Below are 12,639 nucleotides of genomic sequence, written 5' to 3'. Positions count from 1 at the left end.
ACATTGACACTTTTCATGACATCATAGAGTATATGCATGTGCATATACTCAAGTATGTTGTGAACTTTGAAGACAACACCATGATGTTGTTGCCATGTGATCTGCTTCTCTATATCCACAAGGGTGACACTGCATTTTCAAAGAGACTAGCCTGCTTTGAGGTGATTGCAAAAAAGGCGAACCACTTTTGCCAAGTGACAAAGGAAGTTGCAGACTCCATCAAGAAGCGCAAAATTGGGCAATATTTCTTGTCCAATATTGCCACTCTCTTCTTCCTCGTCAATAAGGAGCCCTCCTTGGAGGATATGGAGATCCCGCATCTGGTAGTGGATGGGGTATTGTCGGATTGTAAAGATCCCAAGGCGGGCATGCCCCTATATATGTCCAAAGTGAGCAAAGACTGCAAGCTGTCGAATATCCCCATGACTTGAAAAAAGCAGTTGCAGTGAGAGAGCAGATTGCTGGCACCTTCGAGGTGCCCGACCTTGAGATCCATCACCTTACTGCAATTCCCGAAGTGGAGATTAGCCATCTCAGTAGCATAACTATAGTAGATGAAGAGTATTTATTCTTACATGATCTAGAAAAGGCATTTGGTGTCCTACTAGATGAGTGTATTATCCTCATATGCACCAAGATGGAGTTTCCCCTTGATCCTACACCAAAAGCTACAGATGACAATATTCTTTCATTGGGGGACTTTGTTGTTGCTAACACAATTGCACTAGTGATAGCGGATATTATCGTTACAGAGTAGAGTGAAGTCACGGACGAGGAGTTTGTTTTTCCACACAAGCGAGGGTTGTTTCCAACCAAACTCCTATTTGCCTCGATTCACCTGGTTCGTGGAGCCCCTACAAGGTTGATGAGAGCAAATCCTCTATCAACCTTCAAGCCACACCAACTATGGATGATGATGATAAGCAACAAGAGGTAATACTAAGTATCTTGTACGTTAATAACTCAACCTTTCTTCTTTGCTTTTGGTTAATTACAATTTTGTAGGATGTTTTGAACATGGAACTCTGGGCTAGCTAGAAGGGAGGAGAGTGCACGGTGTTTGGGCTTCAGGAATCCCTATCACATTACATCAGCAAGTACCAATGTAGGATATGTGCATCATATACAAGGATTTATCCCCGAATGGCCATTTTGTTTTGTGGGTTCTTAAGGCCACAAGTAAACTCCTATGCTTAGCCACCATCCCTCAAACAGCCCATGTAATTATTCTGGTGAAAAAATCACTTGCAATTTCCACTTTTGGCATTGGCTTTCGCGGCAAGGTCATGACACACATAGCTCTTTGTCAAGCCTTAGGGGTTGACAGTGCCCAAGCTATAGCTACTTCTGTACTTACATCCATTCTACACAACGCTATAGAATGTCCTAGTAGAGAGATCGCAAAGCACCTCCTATCAAAAGATAGTTAAGTACAATCTTTTAAATGAAAATTATCTCTCTTATCCATGATCTTTTGTAAAATTCAATTTACTGATTTGATCGTCCATTCTACCCAACGCTATAGACCGTCCTAGTATAGAGATACAAAGCGCCTCCTATCAAAAGATAGTTAAGCCAAATGTACAATCTTTTAAATGAAAATTATCTCTCTTATCCATGATCTTTTGTAAAATTCAATTTAATGATTTGATCATGTTCAATGACAAGGCAAACTGTGAAAATTCTACCCATTTGTAATATTTGAATGTTGATTTTGTACATTGAAAATAACTTTTCCAAAAAATAGCATATAAATTGTTTTTTTGTACTAGTTGTGGCCTGTATGTGAAATATTATGCAATTTTGTATGTGTCCACAAAGCAACGAGAATTTGCCTTGCAAGCGTGTTGTCTGGAAAAATCTCGTTGCCTAAGTGGACACAACTAATTTGACTACTTTTGCAATATTATGGCATAGAGAGAGCAAAAATTTTACCTAATGGACAATTTCAAGCCAACCAAAAAATTTATTTAGCTTTAGTTGCCATCATCTAAGCAATGCCTACCAACTGGAGAACCTTTTATACAGCTGATTATCATATCACCTTCAACCATTTAACAAAATAAATGTAGACAAATATAGAAATGAAATGTGGACATTAAGTTTACATAGAGCGACAAAAAGAGACGTATTGTATTTGTTGCAAAGTGAAAATACATTGTGTTCACAAGCAAACTTGAATCCAGTACAAGGGTTCCAAAGTAAATTGATTTCAATACAACAAATAGTTACAAAAAGACGTTTTGACGTCAGAGGGTATCAGTCATGCCTTAGGCAACGTGCAAGTTGCATGTCCTTCACCATGATTGTTACACGCTTGGCATGAACAACACATAAGAATGTGTCCTCAAAGAGACTGAGAAAATAAGCCTCTGGAGCCTCCTGAATTGATTCGAGGACAATTGCATACATCCGAAGCTCTAGGCTGTATCTTTGTAGCACTTCCTTACATGTACATGCAAATGGTGCTTTCCTAATAAGCATGTCCGCTGTCTTTTGGTAATGCCAAATTTCAGCAAACGCTCGACAAAATCGTCGTGCTCTTTGAGGTTGGTGTTGTGGGGGCCTCTGAGCTCCTTGTGGCTTTTCTCTCCGTGGCTTCTTGTAGAATTTTGACTTTTGACGGCGCTTGGGAGGTGGCTGGGGGGCATCTTCATCCGGATCATAATCCTCATCTCACTGTACACTCATCATTGTTGGGTTGATCACAAGGCATGGAACCCATTCTCTGGGCAGTGACTTGCCGGCCATAGTGTGGCGACCTTAGCTAAATGGCATCACGCCCATTTGGAATGGCAACGTCTTTCCGCCCACCCTATGATTCACTCGGATGTCCTCTCCTTCCCATGGTGGACGCTCATCGGGCATGTCCATCTATGTGCATTCCGGGTCAGCTAGCTCTTCTGGTTGCCGATTTTGACACATCTTCTATCTTTTGCGCACCTCAATGGTTTTTGGATTCTTATTTGCAATCTGTTTGCTTCTTGTCATCTAGAAATTGCATTTGGGGGGACTTCTTAGAGCTTGTGGTGTTTGATGAGGGAAGGAGTGTTATGTGTTTGTGAAAGGGGGGGTTTTACCTCTTTATGTAGGGTGACCATCTAAGGATGGGTTCACATGGTGGAAAAGAGCAACTAAAAGCATGAGAAAATAATCTTTTGAATTTTAAAACCACATGAAATTGGAGAACTATGCAAACACGCATAGTGAAACGTCTACTTGTAAAATTGCGTAAACAATCAATGAAAACACTTGATCCAAAAAAAAACCATCCAAGTGAAAGATTCTCCATTATCTAAATACATCTACTACCTCCTCACCCAAATTTTTCCAACCCTAGTCCTTGATGCTCCCTACACTACATGCCGTGTTGGACCTTGTGAAGATCTCTAGCATTTTGAGGAATGAACAGAGCTATAGAGACCAAGATATTGGAATTTCAAGGTGTAGTGCGTTGCAAATCCTTGCCAGATATGGCAGTTGAGGATAGATGGCCCAAGTGGATGTCAGTGTATAGATGTGTAGTACTCAAGTTATGGATCATGCTTCTTTTCGGACTGTAGATCGGAGCTAGAGATTGCTAGTTATGCCCATTTGAAGTTTTGCAAGGGGCGGAGTTGGTGCCAACCTGACCACATGGGGAGTCATGCCATCTGGCGATTTCTTGGGCCATGAAAGAGTTCAAGAAGGTGTTATGCAGTGTATGGAGCCAACAAGAATTGAGTGCTCGTCAAACGGAGCCCGGAGCAAGAAGTTATAGAAGTCGAAAGGTTGGGTGCGGATGCTCGAGGTTGGTTACATATGAAATTTAATGTTTTTGCATCCTCGGTTTGGCTTCGAAGAAAGTGGAAATGCGAAAAGGTCTAAGGAAATTAAAGCCGGCAATGCAAGTCGTCAACGGTGCTTTATGGCCCCGATATCAAATTCCTGAGGAGGAAATGGGGCGGCCAAGAAGTTTCTGAGCAAATGAAATTTGGAGAAGGCTTTGAGGGCCTTATAACAAGGATGTTTCTCTTGCGGGTTTGGAGGCCAGCAGCCCACGAGGAGCCATGTGGCGGGGGGGTATACCACATATGCACAAGAAGTAATGCAAGGTGGGGGGTATAAGGGCCGCACCGTGTAGCCATTAGGGGTATCGAAGCACCAAAGGGAAGCATGGAATGTGAGCTATGGCGCATTGACGAGGTGGTGCTTGTGGCGCTGCTCGTGGCCGAGCAAGGTGATACTGGGTGGTTTTGGCCTTGCAAATGACGTTGTTTGGTGGTGTGCAAGGGGGACAAAATCCGACTGCGGGTAGTTCTTGGTGTCTGATGACGTGGAGCCTAGCTGGGGAGGGTTCCCGAGCTCAAAGGGACCAAGACTTTTTTGAGAGCAAGGTTGGGGAGCACCACTGGCGCCTTCGATTCCTTGCTTGGAGAGAATGGGTTCATGCGGTAGCTTGGGGCTCAAGGGAGCCGTGCTAAAAATATCAAGTGAGCAACTCCATGCAAAGTAAAAAGGGAATGTCAACTCAAAAATAGGGAAGTTCTCACGCGCCCTAAGGGCAATTTTTTGACAGTTTTCGATAGTTTTTGGAGAAGGACCATTTTTTGGGGGGAAGAAGAAGTGAGGAAGGGAGGTTTTGGTCTGACCAAACTCGAGGTTGGAGAGCCGAGGAAGGAGAAGTAGAAAGCCGGTTCCTTTTTGCTCGAGGCCGCAAGAAGGGCTTAAAACTCTCTCTCTCTCTCTCTCTCTCTCTCTCTCTCTCTCTCTCTCTCTCTCTCTCTCTCTCTCTTGCTCTTTATTTTTCTTGAGAGCTTGAGTCATTTGTAACTCAACCTATTATGTCGCGAACTTTCTACTATGAAGATCTAGTGAAAAGTCATAGGAGAGACAGGGGGAGTAACTTATGCTCCAGAAAAGTCCATATTGGGCTAGTGCTAATGAATCTTTTGATCCATTGTTTGAGTCTCAAACATAAAAAAACCAGCCCATGATGGATGAAAACACACTCATTTTCATAGTGAACCAGAACTACAAACCTAGGGATTATCTGCCTAGAGCAGACTAGCCAATGGGAGAAAAACTTGTAGCCAAACCCAAAGGCCCATGCTATGAATGTGGAGGTGACCATTGGGCGAGGGGATGTCCTTTTAAAGGTCAACTTATTAAAATTTTTGGATCTTGTGAGGGGTGTGCAAGAGACCATTTTATTCAAAATTGTGAGAAAAACTTGGATAATGCTCGGAAATCAACTATAAATTTCATTGGGATATTACCATGCACAAGCAAATCAGACACGGAGCCAACAATTCCTGTCAAAGTGGTGACTAGAGCTCAAGCTCAAGAAGATGCAAAAAATCTATCGATAGCAAATGACCTAGAACTTCAAAACCAAACCAAATTTGATAATGGATCAGTCAAAACTCAAAGGAAATCTTGGAAATCTGAACAAGTTATGAGATAAAATGAAAGCACAGAGGCTGCAAGAAAAAAATGCTCTAGAAACTAAACTGAACCAAACCAAGAAAGGGCTTAAACAAGCGCAATGAAGTAAGGAAAACGTAGATGGAGTGGAAGAGTCAAAGACTACTGACTCAGGTGGTTTGATCTTGGTAGAGAAAGTAAACGAGTACTTAGATGCAAGCATATGCGGTGAGGCTCAATAACAATCAAACTTGTGAGCAAATAATGTTAACCTATCGACATCCAGAAGATGAATCCAAGAGAATGGAAGTATACAAGAGACTTGTAGAAACTGCTCAAGCCATACTGTAGCCAGAAATCCCAAAAAGTTCTGAGCTGATTATGCAAGAATTGAGACAATAAAACATGGGAAAAGATGAGGAAAGACAACAAAACTCAACGACTCTGTGACTGGTGTGGAAAAGATCACTTGAATGAAAATTTCACTCAAAATTCGGACAATAAAATGAAACCTATGCAAGCAGACAAAGAAAAGCCACTTTCTACTAGAATTGTCAAAAAATACAAAAGACAAGGATAGGTCTCTGGAGATGCAACCAATTCTAGAGGTAGGCAAACCATGGCCACAATCGTTATGGAAAACGATCCAAAACACAAAAGACAAGAGTGTCACTATGATATCAGTACCAATTTTGCAATAAATGTGGATCATGAAATCTAATTGTAAGGACATGGGTCCTATGGGCAAGGCAACTGGCATGGCCAAATAGTGTGTACGCTAGGGGGAGGCTATAAGATAGCATGGTTGGGTGGAGACTAGCACACACATTAACACCGCCCTTTCACTGGTATCCAAGCTATTTCTAGAGAAGAGAAAAATCTGGTTGCATGTGCATGTGACGTATTGCTTCTCTACTACGTTTCGTAGATGGTGACGTCTCCGTTGTGCAGCAAAAAGAAGACAGGCACAATTTCTTGTGCAGAGTGCACATAGACAGACAGCGACAACCGACCGCGACCGCCCTACCTACGTGCTCCACAGTGCACGACCTTGAAGTCTCTGTTGTGTAGCAAAAAGAAGACATGCACGGTTTCTTGTGTGCAACGCGCGTAGACAGACAGCAACAATCGACCGCAGCCGCCCCACCTATGCCCTCCACAACGCACAACCAAGGCGGGCGACCAAGGAAAACTCGACTGCACCGAGGCTCCGAAGACTTCGGTTGGCACCGTTGGTTGCACACGTCGGAAGGCCCGCTTTGTAAAGAAAGAGGATGCAAGAGAGCTACACAAGACAAGCACAAAGCACACAGAGATGGAAAGCTTCTTCTTCTTCTTACAGAAAAGAGAGTACAAAATGACTAAGTGCTAAAACTGAAAAGTAGCACATATGTACATGCAGTCACTAAGTGTGAACTCGCTAGAAGCATACTAGGCTGGCACTATAAGTGTAGTCCAGCTGTAGAATCACTAGCATAGATCCTCCGTGTCGGTCACCTAACACGCCAGTGAGTAAATGTCGTAAGCGGCCAAGACCCGTAGTGGATGCCAGCTCAAGATGTAGAGCTCGACATCTCAACACTCCCCCTCGAGCTCTGCATGCCGTAGAGTCCAAGCATAGTCCGAAAACAACAAAGCTTCTCAGCTCCAAGGGCCTTGGTAAAGATATCCGCTATCTGCTCCTCTATGCTGACATAGACCAAGTCGATGTCGCCCGCCAACACTCGCTCTCGAACATAGTGGTAATGGACCTCTATGGCCTTGGTCCTGGCATGGAACACTGGGTTCCTAGCCAACTGCATGCTGCTGAGGTTGTCACAATGGATGACAATCTACTAGTCCACCTGCACTCCCAAGTCCTCAAGTAATGTGCCTAGCCAAGCTACCTCGCACACCGCAACTGCTGCACCTCTGTACTCCGCCTCTGTGCTCGATAAAGCAATCGTAGGCTGCTTTTTGTTGCTCCACGTAACAGCAGCACTCCCAAAAGAGAACATGAAGCCACTCGTAGATCTCCTATCAACAATGCTATCTGCCCAATCTGCATATGTATACCCATACAATGCTAATGGCGCATTTGCTGCATAGAACAATGTGTAGTCAAGAGTCCCTTGCACAGACCGAAGTGTGCATCGTACTCCATCCAAATGTGGCTTCCTCGGAAGCTGCATGAACTGTCTCTCCAAGCCTACTGTGTAGCTCAAGTCTGGCCTCGTGATAGTCAAGTAGATTAGACTACCGACAATCTTCCTATACATCTTGACATCCTCAACAACATCACCCTTCTCTGCACTCAGCTTTGCATTCACATCCAAGGGAATAGAAATTGGCTTACAATCAGCCATACCATACTTTGACAACATGTCCTCGGCATATTGTCTCTATGACAGCCATACACCCTCTGGAGTCCTGATCACCTCAATGCCAACAAAGTAGCGCAACTTGCCCAAATCTTTCATTTCAAACTCCTGTTTGAGAAGACCCTTCACATGGTCAATCTCCATAGCATTGTCACCCACAATAATAAGGTCATCTACATATAGGGTAATGACCACAATCCCCACATCACTCTCACATACATAGAGTGAATGATCAACATGAGCTCTCCTAAACCCAATACTGACAAGATACTTGGCAATCCTGTCATACCATGCTCTAGAGCCCTGCTTCAAACCATACAAAGCTTTGAGAAGTCTTCATACATAATCTGGGTAACCTGGATTGACATAACCAGGTGGCCGATCCATATACACTTCCTCTTGCAACTCACCATTCAAGAAGACATTCTTTACATCCATTTGATGCATAATCCATCCTCTAGATGCAGCCACTGCTATGACAACTCTCATAGTCGTCATCTTTGCCACTGGAGCAAAGGTCTCCTCATAGTCTATGCCATACGTTTGTGCATAACCCTTTGCGACCAGCCTTGCCTTGTGACGATCAATGTTACCATCAGCCTTATGCTTGGTTTTATACACCCATTTACAGCCAATAGCTTTCTTTTCACTTGGCAATGGCACCAACTCCCATGTGTCGTTTTCTTCCAATGCAGCCATCTCTTCATTCATTGAATCATCCCAATGCACATTTCCAACTGCATCCTCAAAACATGTGGGCTCCACATCCTATATCACCTTAGCCATGTAGGCTTGGTGATGCGCTAGATACCCATCATAAGTCAATTTTTGAACTGGATTTCTGACTCTATTAGATCTGCGCGGTCCTGGGTCACTCCTTTGCCCTCTAGCATCTTCTTGTACTTTCCTTACACCAGGTGTCCTGACAGCCGGAATTCCAAATTCCTCATCAAGACTTTGTTCAGAACCATCTGAATCCATGTCTACATGTGAAAAACCTGATGATGCATCAGCCATAAAGGGAGGTTCATCAACCTTTTCCTTTCCTTTTCGTGATACATTCCCTTTACGTGCTGGTGGAGTAACCTGCGTACGTAGTCTACCATTCCATGGCTTCTAAACAGAGCCACGAGAAGAGGACTCTTGTGGTCCACTCAAAACCTGTGACTGTGGCTTCATATTTTGTACAACCACATCATCTTTTACATCAGCCCCAATAGTGCCATGTGCATTACTGTACCAACTGCTCATCTCATCAAAGACTACATCTCTGCTCACTCGTAATTCTCATGTAGTAGGACTGTAGCACCTGTACCCCTTTTGTTCAAGGGAATATCCCACAAGAATACATTTCTCTGCTTTAGGATCCAATTTCCTACGCAACTCATCTGGTACATGCACGTAAGCTATGCAGCCAAACACTTTCAAGTTTTCCAAATCAGGCTTTGTACCTGTAAACTTTTCCTCAGTTGTTACATCATGCACCGCAGCTGTAGGTGTCCTGTTCATAATGTACACAGTTGTATTTACAGCTTCAGCCCAGAAATGATGACGCATGTTCTTCTCATTCATCAATGCACATGCAACCTCTGCAATGTGCCTGTTTTTCCTTTCTGCGACCCCATTATGCTGTCGAGTATATCTGCATGTAAACTGCCTGCGTATACCATGCATTCGCAAAAAATTTGAAAAATCATTGGAGAAGTACTCTCCCCCTCCATCTGACCTCGATGTCTTGATTTGCATATCTGTCTCCTTCTCAATCATGACTTTGAAGTCTTGAAAGTGACCAAACACTTCACTTTTGTTACGCATGAAGTAGACCCATACTTTCTTTGTATGGTCATCAATGAAAGAGACATAATACCTGCAACAATGTATACTTGCAGTATCAGTTGGACCCCAAACATCTATGTGCACCACCTCAAGTGGCTTTTTACATACATTGCGCTCATGTGGAAATGAGCCCTTTGATTGTTTTCCAAACTAGCATGCTGCACACACTTTATGCATACCATCCACCTTGAATTTGGGCAAACCTTTTACAATCTGTTTTGATTGCATGCTACGCAATCTCTGCACGTTGACATGGCCAATGCGTTTGTGCCAAATGTCAACATCAGCCACAACACCTGTGCCCTGTGCAAATAATGCAGCTTTTACCTCAGGCATGTCTACATTTAGCGTAAACATTATGCCCACACATTTTCCCTCTGTGATCAGCTTACAGCCATTCTGGAAATCTTCTACATAACAGCCATTTGGATTGAAGCGAACCTGCAAACCCTGCTCAACCATTTGTCCAACAGAAACAAGATTCTTTGTAATGTTTGGGACATGAAGTACATCTGCTAAGTACTTTGATTTTCCACTCTTCGTATTTAGAGGTATGTCCCCTACATGAGCAATGGGGTGAGCTGTGTCATGGGGACATGAAGTACATCTGCTAAGTACTTTGATTTTTCACTCTTCGTATTTAGAGGTATGTCCCCTACATGAGCAATGGGGTGAGCTGTGTCATCTCTTGTCCGCACATAGCCTGACACATCTGGTTTGCGCATATCTCTAAACCACTCTCCACGAGACGTCATGTGATTAGAGGCACCTGAATCCACATACCAAACATCATCTTGGGTGCAATTCTCTGCAGTCATTGTATTCATTACATGCTGCATAACAAACATGCGCTCGTTTTTGCTGTCATCTGCTCTCTGCTAGTAGATGCATAGTTGCCCTGCTCTTTCTTTCCACTTTCTTTTCCCTTTGGACAGTCACGTGACATGTGAACTCTTTCACCACAAGTCCAACATTCTCTGCTATCTGCAGTATGTTGCTGCCTGCTTGATCCTGCACCACAACCTCTTTGACTCCCCCTGCCTTGAGACTGGTTTCCCCTGCCACCTGTATTGTTTTGATTTGATTGACCTTCTTGAAATTGGCCCTTGCAACCACTTGGGCCTCGACAACGACCTCTATCTCTACCTCTATTGGAGTTAGAATAGAAGGCCTGTTCAGAATTATTTCTACCATGAGAAGAAGATGTGTCAAGGTTCTTCTCCTCAAGAATAAGCATAGAAATCAAATCTTGGAACACGGGGATGTCATCTCTTGTATTCATGGAAGACCTGAAATGTACATACTCATCTCCTAGGCCATCCAAGCATGCACAGACAATGTCATCGTCTTCCACTAAGACTTTAATAGATCCAAGAGCCTCGATGATACTCTTGATCTTCAAAGCATAATCATTGATGGAGAGGTTATTCCTCTTAACCTGATTTAGCTCCGAGTTTAGTTGAAGCTTCCTGGCCTTGGTGTTCACCTCGAACACTCTGCCTAAGTTTTTCCATGCAATGGCGGGGCTTTCACCATCCTATAGATAGCCCATCATGCCATCTGTGATGCTCATAGAAAGTCAATACATCACTTTGCTCTGGCCTTGTTGCCAGTCCCTCAAGGATTTTCTTTGTTCTGCTGTAGCATTTGCCTCGGGAATCTCTGGTTCCTTTTCATTGTCTCCTTCTACATAGCCCCAATAACCTTTTCCTTTTAGGAAATTTGTTATTCTAAACTTCCATGTAGGGTAGTTATTTTTCTCAAGCTTCTCAGTGACAATCTGACTGAAACCATCAGACGTCTTGAAGCACTAAGACAAAATAGCTGCAATCTGCAAAAACCTGCAAATCTACTGAACCTGCTATCATGGTACATGTAACGCTTTCTACACTCAACGAGTTTCCATAATCAAGCGTACATACAACCACTGTACTTGTACAGTAAATCTCTATATACTGCACTTTGGAGACCTGTTCAGAAACTTGTACAAAAAACCTTGTTCAGAAACTGTTCGGCACTTGGTCGTGGATTACGAACGAAGGGATTGTGATGCTCTTGCTCTCTTAGCCTCTCTTGCCTGCACCAGGCTCTGATACCATGTAAAGAAAGAGGATGCAAGAGAGCTACACAAGACAAGCACAAAGCACACAGAGATGGAAAGCTTCTTCTTCTTCTTACAGAAAAGAGAGTACAAAATGACTAAGTGCTTAAACTAAAAAGTACCACCTATGTACATGCGGTCACTAAGTGTGAACTCGCTAGAAGTGTACTAGGCTGGCGCTATAAGTGTAGTCCATCTGTAGAATCACTTGCAGAGATCCTCCGTGTCGGACACCTAACGCGCCAGTGAGTAAATGCCGTAAGCGGCCAAGACCCGTAGTGGTGGCCGGCTCAAGATGTAGAGCTCGAAATCTCAACACGCTTAACCCTTGCATGAAGGAGGGTTGAACCCACCCCATGAGGGTAAGAAGCCAACACTTTACCATCAAGCTATTGATCCTTGTTGTGTATAACAAGGAAAGATAGTATTTGTATTGAAAGGAAAACTAGAAGGAAAGGGAAAGCTTCAAACTTCAAAGAAGTAGTTTCACCCTTCCTTTTCACTTCTTGGAGGAAGGCAAGTTTTCCTCCAAAAATTCTTTTTTCGTCAAGGAGGTAGCTTCAAAGTGAACAAAAGCCTTCAAAAAACGATGAGTTTTTTTCAAGAATCAATAAAGGTGTTCTTACGACAAACGACATGTGAAGCGCTCCAATTTCCACACAAGGCGAAGTTCGCATGCAACACAAATCGTGGAGTATACAAAACACAAAGACTTCAATTTCACAAGGTACAAGTTGACGTTTTGTTTTTCCTCTTTGCATTAGTGTGTGTTTACCATGGCCAGTGAGGATATCCCACCTACACACACATTTGATTTTGAGCACGTAGATCAAAATCAGGGTACCACGCATGCAGCTGACACTAATATGCATGATGATGATGATCTAGGAGATCATGGCCTGTAGATATGGATGCTTTCAAGACTTTGGAAAATCA

This window comes from Adiantum capillus-veneris, chromosome 10 (assembly GCF_014529385.1).
Source record: "Adiantum capillus-veneris isolate H3 chromosome 10, ASM1452938v2, whole genome shotgun sequence".
Classification (NCBI taxonomy): Eukaryota; Viridiplantae; Streptophyta; class Polypodiopsida; order Polypodiales; family Pteridaceae; genus Adiantum; species Adiantum capillus-veneris.
The sequence above is the reverse complement of the archived record's forward strand: the minus strand, read 5'-3'. Positions refer to the sequence as shown.